Source organism: Podarcis cretensis (assembly GCF_951804945.1).
Source record: "Podarcis cretensis genome assembly, chromosome: 7".
NCBI lineage: Eukaryota > Metazoa > Chordata > Lepidosauria > Squamata > Lacertidae > Podarcis > Podarcis cretensis.
In genome coordinates, this window is record NC_137176.1 from 82,064,292 (window position 1) to 82,083,489 (window position 19,198).

Sequence of the window (19,198 nt, forward strand, 5' to 3'; positions counted from 1 at the left end):
TGTGTGTGAGAGAGAGAGAGAGAGAGAGAGAGAGAGAGAGAGAGAGAGAGTGTTAGTTAACAGGAGCCGCCTAACAGCACCTTGTGTGAGTCAACAGGCGGAGCCAATGTTACCAAACCTTCAAGTCCTCTCAATTGGAATCAGAGGCCCTATTACAAGTAATTTGTTGACTAAGGGAACTGACATATCTGATGCTTCATCTTAGCTTGTGGGGTTTTAACATAAAAATCAGTATTACATGGTAACAAGTAACTGAACATACAAGGGGGGAAAGGACAACCTAACAGTTCACCACTGTTCAGTGATGTGGGCCCAATCAGAAACCCATCATTAAGTCAGAAAAGCACCAACCAATTTGGACATGTCAACTGTAAAACTTGAGAGTAAAAAAATCAACCTCCCAAATCACCAGGAAATATGTTTTGGAAATTGTAACATTTGGAGGAATGAGTGTGCCCATTCTTCATCACACTTGACAAGGTAAAAGGTAAAGGTACCCCTGCCCGTACGGGCCAGTCTTGACAGACTCTGGGGTTGTGCGCCCATCTCACTTAAGAGGCCAGGGGCCAGCGCTGTCCGGAGACACTTCCGGGTCACGTGGCCAGCGTGACATCGCTGCTCTGGCGAGCCAGAGCCGCACACGGAAACGCCGTTTACCTTCCCGCTGGTAAGCGGTCCCTATTTATCTACTTGCACCTGGAGGTGCTTTCGAACTGCTAGGTTGGCAGGCGCTGGGACCGAGCAGCGGGAGCGCACCCCGCCGCAGGGATTCGAACCGCCGACCTTTTGATCGGCAAGTCCTAGGCGCTGAGGCTTTAACCCACAGCGCCACCTGCGTCCCACACTTGACAAACAGGTCTACAAAAATTCCTAGCCCATAAGAATATGCATGAGTCTGCATGCCCAAACAAACCTATGTTGGTAATCTGTGGCATTACCGATAGCCTGAAAGAAAAAAGAAAGTGTATTCTTCCATTTTTTCAAGAGCTTTCTTGCTCGGCTGCTCAAAGGTAATCTTAACTTGCCACAGGCAACCAGGCAGTTTGGCTATTTTACAAAATGGTTTTTGGGCTGTTTCACATGTTTCCAGAGGGTGGTCTGAAAGCTCACCAGTAGGTAATCTATTTCACAGAAACCAGTTTGTCATTATATCCGATCAGAGCAAACTATGGTTTCTATCTGCTGTCAAAACAGGATTGCTAAATTAATAGTCCATCCTCTCACCAAGGAACCCTGGAAATAAAGTGTTGTATCCAACATTAGTCATTCCGCTAGCACAATACTTCTATTCATGCTACAGAACATCCCCCTTCTCTCCTTCAACATATCCTAAAAATCTAGTCTTAAGAACCCCCTGGAGCAGATTTTGGGGGCATGCAGGGAGACAAGAGGAAAGTCCTCTTGCATGTGCAGAAGTCTACACATACAGCTTCTGATACAACTCTAAAAATATGTGGAAGGCAGAATCTACATTGTCACCAACCTAAATTTCCCAGAATTCTTTGTAAGAATCCCTGCTTCTTAAATTGGCATGAAGGCAGATATACCTTTAAATTCTAGACATAAGATATATCATGCTTTTTTCCCTTTTAGGAAACAGTAATCCAGCCCCCACATAGAAGGAATGGTTGCAAGTAAGGTAGCAAGCTTATGTGTAGCTTTGAACCGTAAAAATCAAAGTCTCTCACAAAGAGTGGGAGAAAGATATTTATAGGCAAGAACATCTAACAAACGCTTACCAGGTGACAATATTGTCTTGAAACTTTTGTAGACTCTCACTCCTTAAAAGGCAGGCGTAGCAGCTTATCTGTGAAACCTGAAAAGATGAAAGAATAGAACATATGAAAAACTAGACAACCCATTCTAAGGCATACTGGTATTTGTCTCTCAGAGAAGTAAGTATAACCAATTCCAGGTGACTAAATCTAATAAAATACTGAAATATATGAGTGACATAAGGCATTGTCAGCCCCCTTGCACAACAGATTTCCCCTTCCCCAAATCTGTTTTGCAGTGTTAGGGAACCCTCCACAGCAGATGGGGGCACAGGGGGATTAAGAGAAGTCTTAATGTGATGTTGGATATCCCAAATTTAAATAGATACACAAACACAGAGTATAATTCCCACAACCAGTGGGGATTAAACACACCATGTGCTGAAGTGTCTTTTAGTTTATCTGTTTTATGAGCAGGAAAAAATGAGTAATTAAAATATGTAGCTCTACTGTACCCATTATAGGCCCATCCGTATCAGATCACAGTTTCTCTACTCTGGTTTTTTAAAAAGTAAGGCCAGGGAGTTCCTTAACATATTATAAAAAGCATGGCCATCAGTTTATTTATTCAAAAAACAGTGTGCAAATGAGAGAGAAAAGGGCACAAAACATCAAAAGGTAACAGAATAACAGGAGAAATTAACCACCGACTATTTGATTCATGAGGCCAGCCCACTTGTCCCAAGATTACTTAACATGCTTACAACACAAGGATGGCCAAACAGTACATATACATGAGCCAGACATGACCTAGAAAAGCATTTAATTCAGCCTCTGGAGGCTGAGCAAATCTGGAGTTGTAGTTAGTCTGAATATAGTTTAATTTGTCTGGGACAAGAGGTGGTCCCAAGCTGTAAGATATAAAAGATTAAATTGTGGACACTCCTCTTTGAATTTTGTAAGCAGTGACCAAGCACCCATACACCATCCTTTGCAGTTCCTACAAGAAGATGGCACCAATCTTATAAGAAAGGCTGGAAGTCAGATTTCTATGTTAGTCTCTTGCAGCAAAGCAACAAAGGGTGATAACCAACTAAGTCACAGAGTAGGGCCATTCATTTCAATGGATCAAGTCAATTGATTCCAATAGGTCTTACATACTCCCAGTATGACTAACACTGTATACCAGTATATACACTGTATATCAGTAAAGAGTCTTGGGGCACCTTAAAAGGTATAGTCCACAAAAGCTTCTGCCATAATCAATAAATTTTTATGCTACTTTAGTAATGCTTGGCTTGAAAGAAACAAACAGGTACCAGTCAAACCAAAATCAACACAGGTAGAAGTACATTGCCATGAGTAGCAGCCCTGTAATTCCATCAGCCAGTTTTTAACAGAGATTTCTGGGGTTACCCCAAGGGGAAACAGCAAGTACATCAACTGGAACTTAATCACCCTTTTCACCAACTGAACTAAAGTTTGAACCCGTCTGCTAAAGATTCAGCAGCAGACTTTTGATAACAGCTGCCTCTGGTCAGAGGTGGGTCTGAACTCTGCAGTTTCTAGGATAAACTTCCTAGCCCCAACTCAATCCTATACTGAAATTCAACAACCAAAGTCCCCACTCCCCATCACCACCATTGGAAACTCCATTTCCATAGGGTTGTTTTTTTTAAAAAAATCAAGTATCCCAAGAACAATAAAGCCAACTAAAACAGTATCTGCAGTATGTTAAAATAGTCATAAAGCAAATTCTAGATCATAAGCAGTTCAGAAAAAGTCTTCATCATTTATTGCCCAAAGGCCTCCCTGTGCAAATGGGTCTTGTTTAGCTGCCGAAAAGGCCATGACTGGGGTACAAAACCACACCACTTGAAGTTATTCTGCAGTCCCAGAGTCACAATCAAGAAATCCCTGTTCCTCATTAAAGATGAATAATGCAAAATAAAGGGGTAGAGGGACATCAGAGCCTTCATACAGACATTCAAACTAGCACTACTTTGAATGTCTGAAACGAAGAAGGAAGTGAACTGTATTTCCCCCCCTCTACCCACTATCCCAGGAAACCACAGAATAACTGCTTAGTGACTCCATCAAGCGTGTTGACATTTCAGATCTGACGTCTACTGACATTCTGTTCTCCTGCATGAAGAGCTTTGTATAAACTGACAATTCGCATTGTCTTGCACCGAGGGAACATGATCCTTCTAGAGAAGTATATCACGTTACCAATTTTCTATATTTATTTGTCTGTAATCACTCTGGAAACACTTGAAAAGCAGATTTCCTTTAGAGGCATGGGCACTGGGCACAACAGATGCCAAGGCCCTTCCCATCCCAAATCATTATGTCTTGAACGAAAGGAGGAGGAGGTTGGTCTGTCCCAGTACATTATTATTCTTATTAATTAAATTTCTATACAGCCATTCAGCTGAGGTTATCACAGGGCAGTGTACAATATGAAAACACAAAAATGCATAATATAGTAATAAATAACAACAACCCCCCCACACACACACCATTTAAAAGACCATCAATTTGTTTTAATTAGCTAAAGGCCTGAGAGAAGGGGAATCTTTTTGCCTGGCACCCAAAGATATGTAACAAAAGTACCAGGCTAGCCTTCCTGGGGAGAGCATTCCACAAATATAGAACCACCACAGTAGGGTGGGCGATGTCTGGTTTTCAGCATGGAGATATATCACCAGGTAAATATTGTGATACACCAATATATCACAATGTATGGAATGAGGATGGAACTATGTAGAGGAGAATGGGACAATGTCCTGGCAACTGCTACTACTTAGGCAACTAAAAATGACAAAGTTTTAATTATCTTTAACATATTGCTACAACTGTTATTTTAATGTACAGATAATTTTTAAATTAGCACATTTTCTCTAAATTTAAAAGCTGTAGATATCAAAGGTAAGGTGAGAGAATGTTTTCTAAAAAATTAATTACATTACTAAACAAGAAAAAAGCCAATTCTGTGTCACACTTTTAGATATTCAAATACAGTGGTGCCCCGCAAGACGAATGCCTCGCAAGACGAAAAACTCGCTAGACGAAAGAGCTTTCCGTTTTCGAGTTGCTTCGCAAGACGAATTTCCCTATGGGCTTGCTTCGCAAGACAAAAACGTCTAGCAAGTTTGTTTCCTTTTTCTTAAAACCGTTAATACTCAGGGTGCATTGCTTGAAGAGGTGCAGTTGCGACTTGACTTCGAGGAGCAACTCATAGCACGCGGTTTGGTAGCCTTTTTTCAGGTTTTTGAGGACTTTGCTGATTTTTGAAGCTTTTCCAAAACTTCTTTTGCATCCATTTGGTAAGTTAAACTTTTAAAACTTTTTGGGGGGTTTTTGGATTTTGGGTTGGGGTGTTTAGAATTCAAGGACTTGGTGTTGGGGGGGGGTTGCAAGAATCTGGGAGCTTGTGGGGTTTTTTTTTTAATTTTTCTGATTTTCTGTGAACATTGGGCCATGTTGTTTTTTTAAAAAAAAAATCAGAGTTTGAATTTCTGTGTGGTGGGTGGCTGGGGGAACAGTTGAGGAGGGGTTTGCAAGAATCTGGGAGCTTGTGGGGGTTTTTTCTGCATTTTTCTGATTTTCTGTGACCATTGGGCCATGCTGTTTTTTTTAAAAAAAAATTCTGAGTTTGAATTTCTGTGTGGTGGGTGGGTGGGTGGGGGAACAGTTGGGGAGGGGTTTGCAACAGTTGGGGAGGGGTTTGCAATTTCTGTGTGGTTGGTGGGTGGGTGGCTGGGGGAACAGTTGAGGTTTTTGAAGACTTTGGTGATTTCTGAAGCTTTTCCAAAACTTCTTTTGCAGCCATTCGAGGTTTTTGAAGACTTCGGTGATTTTTGAAGCTTTTCCAAAACTTCTTTTGCATCCATTTGGTAAGTTAAACTTTTAAAACTTTTTTGGGGGATTTTGGATTTTGGGTTGGGGTTGGTTGGGGCTTGGTTCTGGGTTTGAACTTCTGTGTGGTGGGTGGCTGGATGCTTTTGAATTTTTTGGAAGTGAAGCACTGATTTATTTATTTTTGTGTGAGAGAGTTTACGAAGGTAGGAGCTGTGCTGCCATGGGAGTGTACTTTATGTTCCAGATGCCAAACATAATCTGCTCAGCGTTGGACAGCTGAATGAGCGGAACATTGACGTTTCCTTTAAGAACAAAAGGTGCATCATCACAAAGAAAAATGATTATGTATTGTATGCTGAATATGTTGATCGTTTATATGTTTTGTATTATGATGATGTTGTGCAGGATGACACTTGTTACATTGCAGGTTCTAACAAAAGTTTGCATGCAGAATGTATTCATGATTTTCATCGAAAATTTGGTCATTTGGGTTTTGAGGCAGTATCTAAAATGCCTGCCTTGGTTGAAGGTATGACTATTAAACCCTGCAGGTACCACATGAAATGCAAGGCATGCGCAGCAAACAAGGTGAAAATGGCTGCAAAAGGTAAGGTGTCTAGTAGGCAAGCTACAGAACCATACCAAATTGTTCATGCTGATTTGGTTGGACCACTAGCGCCCTCTTTGGGTGGAAATAGGTACTTCATGGTTCTCATTGATGCATTTTCCAGGTATATTTATGTGCACAATCTCAAGCAGAAATCAGAGGCTTTTCCTAGGTTCAAGGAATTCTGTGCTTGGTTGGAAAATGTGCATGGTAAGAAGGTAAAAATTCTTTTCACAGATCGCGGGGGAGAATTCACTTCTCAGTAGTTTGAAACTTTTCTGACTGAGAAAGGAATTCAACACGATTTGTCTAGTCCTCGCTCGCCATGGCAGAATGGGCTTGCGGAACGGGCAAATCAGACGTTGCTTCAAGGGTTAAAAACCTTGCTGCATGATGCCAATCTTCCAGAGAGTTATTGGGCCGAAGCTCTCTCATGTTTCACTTACAGTTATAATCGCAGGTTATCTTCAGCGATTGGTTGTACCCCCTATGAGAAGATGTTTGGAAAAAAGCCATACATCAAACACATGAGAATTTTTGGTTCTGACATGTGGGTTCACTCACCACAAAACTCCAAGTTAGAGAAGCGTGGTTTGCATGGTATCTTTCTAGGTTATGAGAAAGGTTCTTACAGAATAAGGAGGAACCATTGTTCACAATAGGTCGCTTTTCTCCTAAGAAGGAAGAGAGTGTTGAAGACCTAAGGCTAATTCGCAGGTCACAAAGAGCAACAAAAGGCAGACCTCCAAAGAGATTTGCTGATGAGTTTGCTAAGATAGCAATAACAGCTGTTAAAAGCTCCAAGAAGGTATTTGAACCTTCAAATTTCCAAGAAATCCAGGATTTGGATTCAAAGGAAGCTGAGCCATGGTTAAATGCCATGAAGGCTGAGCTTGATTCCTTGGAAAGGAACAAAACATGGGAACTTGTTCCAGTAGTTCCAGGAATGAAACTGCTAGGAAACAAATGGCAAGATAGTCAGACACAAAGCCAGATTGGTAGCCAGAGGTTTTGCACAGGTACCAGGTGAAGACTATCACGAGACCTACTCACCCACAGTGAGGTATGAGAGCATTAGGCTTATGCTCAAGCTAGCTGCAGAGGAGAATCTACACATTAGTCACCATGATGTGAATACAGCTTTTCTGTACGGATCTCTAAATGAATCACTTTATATGCTTCCACCTGATGGCGTACAGGTAAAACAGGGATTTGTTTGTGCTCTGAAAAAGTCCCTTTATGGTCTCAAACAAAGTGCACGGTGTTGGCACACAAAACTCACTGAGGTATTGTTTTCTCTAGGTTTTAAGCAAGGGAAAGCTGATCCATGTGTATTTGTCAAAGAGGAGGGGCAAAAGAAACTGTATTGTTTGTTTTATGTTGATGATCTCTTATTCTTTTGGGATGATGTCACAATGTACAATAACGCCCTATCTCAACTGAAAGAGCACTTTGACATGAAAGATCTTGGTGAGGTAAACAACTACCTATCTCTGGAAATAGAGAGAGATCAAGATGGTAACATTCTAGTACACCAGTCACGGAAAATTGCTGATGTGTTAAACAAACTAAACCTGATGGATGCTAACCCTGTAGACACACCGATGACAACAGGTTATCAGGTAGATGACACTGAAGAAGCATTTTCTGACACTACACTGTACAGAAGTGTGCTAGGCAAGCTAAACTTCATTGCCAGATGTTCAAGACCAGACATTGCTATTAGCTGTAATTTGCTAAGCAGACAAGTCAACAATCCTACTGTTAAGGATTGGAAAGCTCTGAAACGCATAGCGCGGTATTTGAAAGGCACTATGCATTACAGACTGAGATTTAACAATCAGAAGTCTGGTGGTCTTGAGATATTTGCAGATGCAAGTTTTGGAAGTGACACAACAGACAGGAAAAGCACGTCTGGAGTTTGCTATATGTACAATCAGGGTCTATTTGATTGGTCATGCAAGAAGCAAACAACAGTTAGCTTAAGTACTTGTGAAGCTGAACTGAATGCACTGTCTTATTCACTTAAGGATTGTGAATGGTTGTTACAATTGTGCAAAGACATGAAAATTCCTGTCAAATGTCCAATCCAGGTTTACCAGGACAACAAAGCATGTTTGGCTTTGCTGAATTCTGAAGGTTGTAAGCAAAGCACGAAGCACTTGCAATTGAAGTTGCAACATGCTAGGGAACGTATTCAGAAGGGACTCGTAACGGTGTCCTATATGCCAGGTAATGAAATTCCTGCTGATGTATTGTCCAAGATTGTATCAAGGGATCAACACTGTACCTATGTGCAGAAGTTGGGTTTGTACTGATATTGTACGAACACGCTGCCCAGTGATGTTCACAGAAAGGGGGAGGATGTTGGTTTCTGCTCTCTTCACTGTGCAGCGAAAGGCTTGTCACAAGACAATGTTTACATTCCACAGAGTTACTGTTGGAGTTTTCTCACGGGAAAGGGAGGCTGGATGTGACGTACACTGGTTTCCTGTTTTTCACTGTTCTCACACAGTGTGATTCTCTCTGTGCTTCAGAGGAGAGAGGATGCATTTCTGCTCCGGCAGAGGCAAAAATGTTTTTCTGTAATCTACCAGCTTTGAAATGTAAATAAAGCAATATAGAGTATGAGCACGTATTCCTCATCATTCTGCTGTGCACTTGGACACTGCTACAAATTAACATGGAGAGGCTGCCAGTTCTGATGTTCCTGCGGCTGAAGACTTTGCAGCAGAGTTCCTGGAGGTTGTGAAGACGGAGGGCTACGTTCCACAGCAGGTCTTCAACTGCGACGAGACCGGGCTGTTTTGGAAGAGGATGCCCAAAAGGACTTTCATCACACAGGAGGAGGCCAAGTTGCCTGGCCACAAGCCCATGAAGGACCGTCTGACCCTGCTCTTCTGTGCCAACGCAAGCGGCGACCTGAAGATCAAGCCCCTGCTGGTGTACCACTCGGAGAACCCACGGGCCTTCAAGAGACACAAGGTCGACAAGGAGCAGCTGAGTGTCATGTGGCGATCCAACAGTAAGGCTTGGGTCACACGTGTGCTGTTTGTGGACTCGGTCAATCTTGCTTTTGGCCCTGCTGTCAAACAGTACCTGCTGGACAACGACCTGCCGCTGAAGGCTTTGCTTCTGATGGACAATGCTCCTGCTCATCCTAAAGGCCTTGAGGTGGACTTGTTGGAGGAGTTCAGCTTCATCAACATCATGTTCCTGCCGCCTAACACCACGCCACTGCTCCAGCCGATGGATCAGCAGGTCATCGCCAATTTCAAAAAACTCTACACCAAGGAGCTTTTCAGGCGATGCTTCGAGGTGACTGATTGCACCACCATCACCCTGCGGGAATTCTGTAAGGACCACTTCGACATCGTCACCTGCTTGAAAATGATCACCACGGCCTGGAATGGGCTCAGCCAGAGAAATTTGAATTGTGCTTGGTGCAGCCTGTGGCCGGACTGTGTGGCACCAAGTGACTCTGATGCACCAGAGTCAACAGTGGTGCAGGACGTTGTTGCCTTGGGGAGGACCATGGGCCTGGAGGTCACAGAGGAGGACGTCTGCGAGCTGGTGGAGGAGCACGACCACGAGCTGACCACCCAGGAGCTGGTCGAACTGCAGGCAGAGGTTGCACAGGAGTGGGCCTCGCTGGAAGAGGAGGAAGCAACTGAGGAACGGCTGTCCTCCAAAGAACTGAGGGACATGGATGTGCAGGCTTTTGCACAGCGGCACCACCCTGACAAGCACGTGGCACATGACCTTGCGAACACTTTTGATACGACGGTCATGTCGCCTTTCAGGGAGGTGCTGAAAAGGCGGATGAAGCAACAGACCATGGACAGGTTCATCAGCAAGAAGCAAAGAGTGGAAGAGGAACCTTCTTCGAGTGGTCCCCCAGAGTCTTAGAAAATGTACTGTACACTTTGTTGATTTTTAAATGTTTTTCTGTCATGTTTAGAAACTTAATTTATTGTTCCTTCAATTTTTGAAATGCTCTTTACAGTATGTGTGACTTTAAAGAGCAGTTAATAAACTCTTTTTGTACCAAATTTGGCTTTGTTTGGACTTTTTTTGACCATAGGAACGCATTAATTGATTTTCAATGCATTCCTATGGGATTTCATGCTTCGCAAGATGAAAAATTCGCTAGACGAAAAAACTCGCGGAACGAATTAATTTCGTCTTGCGAGGCACCACTGTATAATTCACTATCGGGTCTTAGTTGACTACATGTATACATCCCACACCACCAGTTCTTTTGACTGATTGTCAATTTTCTATACCAGGCCAAACTACAAAGAATGGATAAAAATTTACAGAACAAAAAATTTTTAAGACAATTTTTTAAAAATGCCAGAAAAAATTGCATTTCAGCATTCTCTAGCAACAGAAACACCTTTTGCTTTTGAAGAACATTGTCAGCCATGCTGAAAACACTTTCACATGGCACACTTGTTCCTGGGATAGCTAAAAACCTCTTTGCAAGCGCCTTCAACATTGGAAAGGATGCCTCTTGTGCCTTTTACCACATCAGAGGGAATTCATCAAAATTCACTCTTCGCATAGCCATATAGTCTTGAAGCTCTCCTCTTGCTTTCAGTACAGACAATGGTGCTAATCCATCACCTGCCGGGCCCTCTTCTTCCTCTAAATCTTTTTTTTTTTTTTTTGCCAACCCTTTTACTTTTAATGGAGTTGGCCGGGTATTTGGCTCTGTAGAAACAGCACACAGACACAGACACAAACACAGAGAAGGAGAGAAACGAGAAGGGAGACATAAAAATGAGGGAGACACAGACACACACACACACAGAGAGAGAGAGAGGAGAAGGGAGGAAAGAATCAACTGTATAACCTTATGGATTTAGATTATTATGAAAAGAGAAGAAGATAGTAAAGTGAAGGAGTTAATTTTATTAGAAAGAAGATATTGGAGAACTGTTACAAGGTGATTCAATGAAACTCAGGGAGGATTCGAGGAAGTCAGTTAACAATGAAAATTAAAGGGGGTCTTAGAAGTAATATGTGTTTATATTTTTGTTTCTTTTTTTAGTATTGTAATGTCTTTTTCTTTGTGTGTTTTATATGTTATATCTGTTATGAATGTGGAAAATCAATAAAAAAAATTGAAGAAAAAAAAGAAAGGAGAAGGGAGGAAAGAGGTTTAAACAACAGGGCAAGGTTGTTTTTTTAAAACAACAGGGCAGCAACATGGGGATTTTGGTAGGCAAGGTGGAAAGGGCTTTCTGGTCTTGAGGGGGCTCCGGTGGGATTTGGGTCTCAGGAGGAGCTGGGGTATCAGGAGGCACCCATGGGAGGGCCCTGCCAGAAGAGAGCCCAAAGAGAACAGAAGGGGGAGAGGTGCTCCCAGCAAGAAATTCAGACTAGCATCTCTCTCTGCCACCAACCAGCCTGGTGCCTGCATTTAAAACAAGGAGCTTGTGGGTGTCTATATTACTTAGGAAAGTTCCCAGATAGGTTGCTTTCTTCAGCATCTGCTCTTGTGGTTCACTGACCCCTGCAAGAGGCAGGGGAGAGCTGAGAGGCGGCAGGAATTGTGAGAGAAGCAGTGACCGGCTTCACGGTTTTCCCCACATCGTGATTTTTAACATAGTGCGCGTGCACACTGTGATTCACAATACATCATATTGATACACCACCCAGCCCTACACTGCAGAAAAGGCCCGTTCTCGTGTTGTCACCCTCTGGACCTCTCATGAAAGGGGCGCATGAAGAAGGGCCTCAGATGATGATCGCAGGGTCAGTTCATATGGGGAGTTGCGGTCCTTGAGATCTTAGTTTCATGCCTTAGCTTCAAAACATTACAACACTGCCTGGGCAATGGCTATTTCCCAGCAGGCTCCTCCCACAACACATTACTAACATCATGATGTGCTATGTAGATGGCTGCAAAAATAGGAAGGAAAAAAACCCCTCACATTAATCAGTTTTCTCATCAAACTTGAAATAAATGTGTGGCAGTTTCAAAGATGGCTTGGTGCAACATCCGCTTTCTGAAAGTTGATTTTGTTGCCAGGCGTCTGGAAACTCCATACAAGATGGAATGTCCTAGGATAGCACTGCACATGTATGTTAGCAATGAATGTATTTTAAATCAAAGAACCATCAACACCACAAAAACTCACTGGCTCACAAATCATTTTTCTTTAGCACCCCATTACGGAGACGAGATTTTTCCCTAACTAGTAAATTCGCCTAACTGCTTTGCAGATCAGCAAAATGGTCTATAGTCACACTTGATGTCATTCTATGACTGAAGTTAAGCAAGATTGGTCTTGTACATTACCTGGATGGAAAACTAACCAGGAACCATATGTTGACAACTCTTGAGTTCCTTGGAAGAAGATTGATGCAAATGAGCAGGAGCCCACAAATATTGACTGACCTCTGTTGTCAATCATTATTTGTAACTGGTCACAAGTCTGCCCCCTTCCAAATTCTCCAGCACACATAAAGGACTTGGGGGAGGGGAGAGGTCAGTTTTCCATTCTGCACACACTCTAATAATGCCTTCAAAGAGTTGAGCACAAGAGCTCAATTAATTCACACCAAATTTTGAAGGCAATTAGAATCAGAGACAGAGTGTGTGTGTGAGTGTGTGTGTGTATTGCTGTCATAAAAACCCCCAGAAAAGTTTGGATGCCAAATGAAAAGGGGACACACACACAAACACCCAGACGCCACTCCATCACAAGAACACAAGAGAAGATCTGCTGGATTAGGCCAAAGGCCCATCTAGTTCAGAATCCTGTTTTCACAGTGGCCAATGTGATGCCTATGGGAAGCCCCAAGGCAGGATCTAAATGCAACAGTGTTCTCCCCTCTTGCGATTCCCAGCAGCTGGTATTCAAAACTTTTATTCCTCTTTGTACGCATGAGATCACAAAGGGTGAGGTGTCACTCTTCCACTTAGTACAAAATAGAAGACTGCTCCCGTAGAATTGTGCCTGACAAATTAGGCATGGGGAGGCATCTTGTCATAATGGAATCAAGTCGATGGTTGCCAGAAGAAGTTAATGATCATCAACAGCAGCCACATTTGCAGAAATCCATACTACTGCAAGAAATAACTCACTTTCAGAAGGACACAAAGATAAAACTTTTTTTTGTACACAGATGAGTACTTTAAAGGAACCTAAAAAAATTAGAGGAAGTAGCAAGGAAATTAAATGAAACCACTGCAGTGGATTATGTGCAAGACTTGCTGTATTGCTTAACTGCAAACCAGTTCAATTGCTCTTTGGCACACCTGCAAAATGTAAGAGCTCTTTCCTATAGTCTGAATACTGAGTCAGCATCACAACTTTATAGGAGCACTAAAAATGCTTTCCAAGTAGAATTTGGTCTTGGACAACTCAAGCAAGAAATATCAAGATAGGAAAATGAGAGGCCTCTCAATCAAAGTAAACCCTGTCGTATTTAGAAAACCACAGATGCTGCCCTGGGAAAGTTGATGTGTTAAGACCCGCAGCTTCGTGCATGATCAACTACAGAAGAAAAGAATCACACAAGGAAATGGTATGGGCACTTTGCTTGCACAACCCTTATTTTCCACCTCACATTCATTTATCTTTCAATTTTCAAAGTTAAAATATACTAGCCATCACAAACAAAAATATACATTTTACATAATAATATTTGAGTCCCCCTGACTGGCTGACCCATAGAGGTATCAAAATTGTTAGGACACCCTTCATAAGGGAGGAAAAAACAGAGATTTGTAGTACGTGTAATCCAAGACATCCCGTTTCCTAAAAATGAAATATGTTTTCTTCCAGCAAACTGCTGCCTGCCCTATAATAGCTACCAACTCTTCTCAAAGAGCAAGCCTGGCCACACATGCGGTGGAATGCAAGGGTGTGGAGTTTTCCCTTTATACAGCCATCGATGAGAGATGGAAATTTTGGAGGCAGGCAGGAAGAATACACAGAGTAAATGCTGCCTTATATTCTGCAACCACATTCCTGAATGCCACTGAAAATACTCTACCTCCTCCCTAGCGTGTTCCAATTTTAGACTAACACTCTCACTGAAGGTGCATCCCACGTCCTGTAAGCTTTGTTTGATCGGGTTTCAATTTTGCTGTGAAGTAACAATGGCGTACTAAGATTCCTTTCCCACTTTTGAATATAACAGTCAATATTTCAACAATTCTATATTTCTACCAATTAATAGCACATTGATAAAAAGTAATGGGAACCCACTTTATATTTTTATTGCCACTGACTGGTTATGCCTGAAACTACAAACCCCTGGTACTTGTCACCCAGTGTGTCTGGCATGCAGTTTTCTCCAAATCCAGGCTCATGGTTTATTATCACCAAACCTTGGTAATTGCTTGTGGTTTGCTTGCAGATTCTTGGTTTGGATGACATGACAAGCCACACAAACCAGATGCTGGCAAATCCTAGGTTAAGACAAGGAAACAGATAGCCCAACAAAATATGACAAGCTTCAACAGCCAATATATTCCATGTCAGGCCTGGAAGACAAGGTTTGGTGCACCTAATGAGACAGCCCCATATCTCAGAACAGCAATATTTAAATTTCCATGCATGCATTCATATGTGCACAAAAATCTCTGCGATTTCCTCTTCCGACTAGAATGCCTTGTGCTGCATCAAATGCCCTTCTGGCAGGTCTCTAACTTTGAGAAGCTGGTTTTTGAGAGACACAAAGGCTGTGGTAGGAAGTGGCACAGTGTGCAGCTATTTGGATCCCAGATGGCTTCATGTGTTTGGTTTAAGCTACCTACTATTGATGGACAGCAGGCAACAGACTTATTCCTCTTACTAAACTATTGCTTTGTAGCTTTGCTTCCAGGGGCCATCGCTAGGTAAAAAGCCAGCTATGGAGAAAGGCAAGCAATAGTCTGCGGTGCACTCAGGAAAATAATAACAGCAATGAGATGAAATCACAGTATGAAAAATAATAATATAATCCCTCATGATACTGGACTAATAATGATCACAGGACAGGCCCTCGTGATTTCATTCTATCCAAGACCCACAAGAGAATATCATAAATATGGTGAGCAATGGAAAATTATATAGAAATACCAGTATGAATCACAAACTGAGGTGGATCTTTAAATGTTAAGAACACACTATCCTTTCTTTCTCTCATGCACATACATTGTCTCCAGTCAACTGTGAAAAGCTAAGCGTAGCAAAACCATGCTGTTCTACGTAGTAGAAAACTAGTCGGCACGGAAAAAGATACTACCCTTCAGCGTCAGCATATCCCAGCATTTTTAAGAGTGCACTCACCATACATACAGTCTCACAGTTCATTAAACAACAGCAACTGCAGCTTGCACTTTGTTTGACCGCATCTCTGGACAATAGGTTCTTTGGTCACAAGTCCACATGCTTAGGAACCAAAACATGCAAACAATACAAAACAAAGGACTCAAAGAGCAACGAAAAGTGAAGCCCAAGGCTAATTTGCTTAGGCTTACAGGTAAGCATTAGCATTCCAAAAGTCCCCATTTCATTTATATATTGAAAGGCATTTATAGACAACTTAATATTTTTAAAAATCTCTAAGCAGCATATAATATGAAAAAGCAATCAGTATCATTAAAACAAATAGAAACCTAAAACCAGCAGCACAGTAATATAAAAGGGTGGGAAAGCATATAAAAGCAAATAAACAACCCAATCACGAGGGTCAAGGGACAGCCTGAGGAAAAAGACACATCTTTACAATATATCTATACAATGACTCTTGGGGTCCCTTCCAATTCTAAGATTCTATGATCCAAAGCGTTTGATGGTTGCCGCTTCATGTAAATTTTGAGACGAAAGCACACATGCGCACGTTTCTAAATTTCATGTTGCACAGAGGATTAAAAGTAGGATGCTACAAATAGTAACGGATCAAGCACAAAGAGGAAATAAAACTCCGCTTAACTAGTTTGCAACCGCTACAATGTACAAATCAAGATTCCAAGATCTCCCAAGCTCTGCCTCGTGTGTTGTATTGAGGCTAACCTTTCTAGAATAAGAACACCCTGAAAGTGTGATGTCTTATCAGTTACAAGCTAGGCCAATCACACAACTGAAAGAAGCAAGAGCAGCTCGTAAGGTATTTTCAATACGGCTTGCAGGGCTGGGAAAGGTTACCTACCGCTGCACTAAACAACCATCTTGAACACTGCTGGCAAGTGAAAGATTTTGGTCCTGTAATCAACAAGCTATGTTCAGAAGCAACTGCACACCGCAATAGGCTTGTCACAAGTTCTGCCTGCATTCAGTTAATGTTTCCTTCCTTCTACTGGGTTGAGTCACATCCTCCAGTTTGTTTCCCTTTTTTAAAAGAAACTAGGCTATGTTAAGAGGCAAGGGCTGCAATTCTGCATACATTTATATGGGAGATGGCCGCTTCTTCGCTGCTTCATGTATGTTACCACAACCATCACTGCACTATTCGAAAAGACAAGACTCGTATTATTATCATCCCTGTAATAGAGAAATCTTGATTTCATGACAGAAATTTGAACTGCACCTTCCGGCGCACAGCTCATGCTCTTTATCAGTGTCCCACAACGGCTTTCCAGACTGCCGCTAACTATTGTTGCCCCAGGCGTGCTAAAACAAACTCCCAGGAGAGAAAAAGCCCATTCCTGATTCAGTGGGTTTAACTAAATGTTTCCCTGACCACTGGCCATGCTTTCTGGGACTGAGGAGAGTTGCAGTCCAAAACATCAGAAGGGCACCAGGTTGGGAAAGGCTGGCATAGGAGAACATGACTAAAAGCTTACAGTGGAGGATAAAGTTTCTACACATGTCCCAAAAGATCCACCAAACAAACATTGGAGCCTTCTGTAATGTCTTCCTGCATTCCTAAAAAGTGGGGTGGGGAGACAGTAGCAGCTACAATTTTAACTTAAATTGCCACACAGCATTAGAGAACACAGAAGCAACACAAATGATCATTTTAAAGGACTTTGCAACATTATTTTTTTAGCCAAACTGGTTTCTTATTAGTGTGCTTTGTATGAGGAAGTGAGAACTGTGTGCTCATTTCTTCAAACAAATCCTATTTTTAAGGGCTATACTCAGACACTCTTCTATGAAGTGCTATATTAAATGTTCCATTTTTAGAAAAGTATAATTGGGAAGCAAACTGGCATTCTGATCATATTCATCTTTGTACTTCCTATTAAAGAAAGAACGGGGGAATTTTGTTCATACAAGAATTTGAATAGTAAGCAAGCTCAGTCGTCATTGAACTGGGTAGGGAGCTGGAAGGTACTCAAGTCTGCCAAGCCCTATCCTAGAGGGGGGAGGCCGGAAGAAGATGTGGGCCTGGGGAGGATTACAGGTGTACTGGAAACCCAGCCAAAATGCCATCCATCCTTGGGGTTCAAATGGTTAAATTTGAAAGGGGATAGGAGAGGTCACTTCCATTCAGCTTCAAAGCAAAGGCCACCCCAAAGAGGCACCCCTCCCACAAGGATGCTCTTGGGAGCACCATGCTCTTCCATTTCTCTCTGTATCACTAGAAAAGACCAAAGGCTGCTCACAAAATTCATTCATTCAGTTTGCCCCTTCACCTGCTCCTCCCCCTTTCCTGGTTCTTGGCACACTGCTTACAATTCTGACCCCAATAATGGGAACGCAATTTGCTTCGCCTGCCAAACTCTTTGTACAAATACTCAGCTTTCTCAAACAATGGTGAAAAAAATTCCTAAGTAGTCGCTGAATCCACAATCCATAGACAGTGCCGTGTATACTCTTCACTTCAAAATAACGCTGATGATAAAGATTTGCTCCAAAAAACACCCTGAATACTGCACCTTGTACAAATTATGTACCTTCAGAAACTGTGCATAATTTCTCATTTTGCACACATTATTCTGCTGTTGTTAGTTATGGGAGAGAGAGACAAAGAACTATGCAGGGCATAAAAGCCCCATTCCAGACCACTGCGAATCAAGCTAGTTCCCTGGTTTGTAAGATTTTGATAGGCATTGCCTACAAATTTTTAAGCATATCTTTTGCAGTCCAAATGGGCAGACACATGGTTTTTAGTGGGGGCTATCTGTGAACTGAATACTGCACATATTTCTATTTTGTGCTTTTTCAGTGCTCCCACAGAATAACAGTTCAGAACAGAGATACACATGCATGCCTGTGCACAGTCCAATCCCAGATGAAAGGCGATGACAGCTTGCAATTTAGCAAGGCGGCTGAAGGAAAGGCATTCTGTATCTGCTTTCTGGGAAGGCTGGGCCAAGAAGTAACAGCATATAAACTACTTGGGTCAGAATTACGAACCCACCTTCCGCCATGCTGAAAGAAATGCAACTCCAACTGTGAATTTAATGAAACCGCATAGATTTAGTATAGAATTCATGATGAATGACTGCACATCCTTCCATAGTAGATATTCCTTTGATGTGAAAATGAAACTGGCCTTAGCGATTCAGCCTCTACTATTCATGGAAGCTCCTTGAATTGGATGAAGACAATGCATTAACAAACAGAAAGAAAAAAGCGAGATACTCTGGATGCAGTTGACAGGATGGAGAGTCCCATCTATGTCACTCATGCTTGTAAGAGATTCCCCATCCACCTCAATGGAGCGTCCATTCCAAAGAAGCATTCCTCTGTATATGTGAACTGCTTCCTGTGTATCTCAAGAAGTGTGCATGCACACGAAAGCTCATACCAATAACAAACTTAGTTGGTCTCTAAGGTGCTACTGGAAGGATTTTTTTTTATTTTGCTTCCTTCCAACAAAGGAAATAGGGGCAGCCAGGTGGAGATTCATTAGGCATTGTTAAGCGTCCATTCTGGCTTCCAAGAAAAAGAACAAGAATGAAATGTAGTGACCTGGAACTCTTATCCCTCCCAGAGTCCACTGGCCTGTTGAAATACCTGTTTAAGAAACCATCTCTTAGTTTTGGAATTCCCAAACTCACCTGCCATTTCCCTTCTACTCCCTTTCTTTCCATGTCTTAAGACTGTAACTGTCCAAA

General features: G+C 42.1%; 1 protein-coding gene across 3 annotated transcripts in view; it reads right to left on the minus strand.

Moving 5' to 3' along the window:
• Positions 1 to 19,198, minus strand: part of CYRIB (CYFIP related Rac1 interactor B) — a 51,624-nt gene that overhangs the window by 20,215 nt on the left and 12,211 nt on the right. For 2 of the 3 annotated variants that reach the window (XM_079984484.1, XM_079984485.1), the window contains exon 2: positions 1,740 to 1,816. The gene's annotated coding sequence lies outside the window, so the exon portion shown is untranslated. Of the gene's footprint in view, positions 1 to 1,739; positions 1,817 to 16,341; positions 16,439 to 19,198 lie in introns of those variants that run through there. The other variant, XM_079984486.1, reaches the window with a different exon arrangement.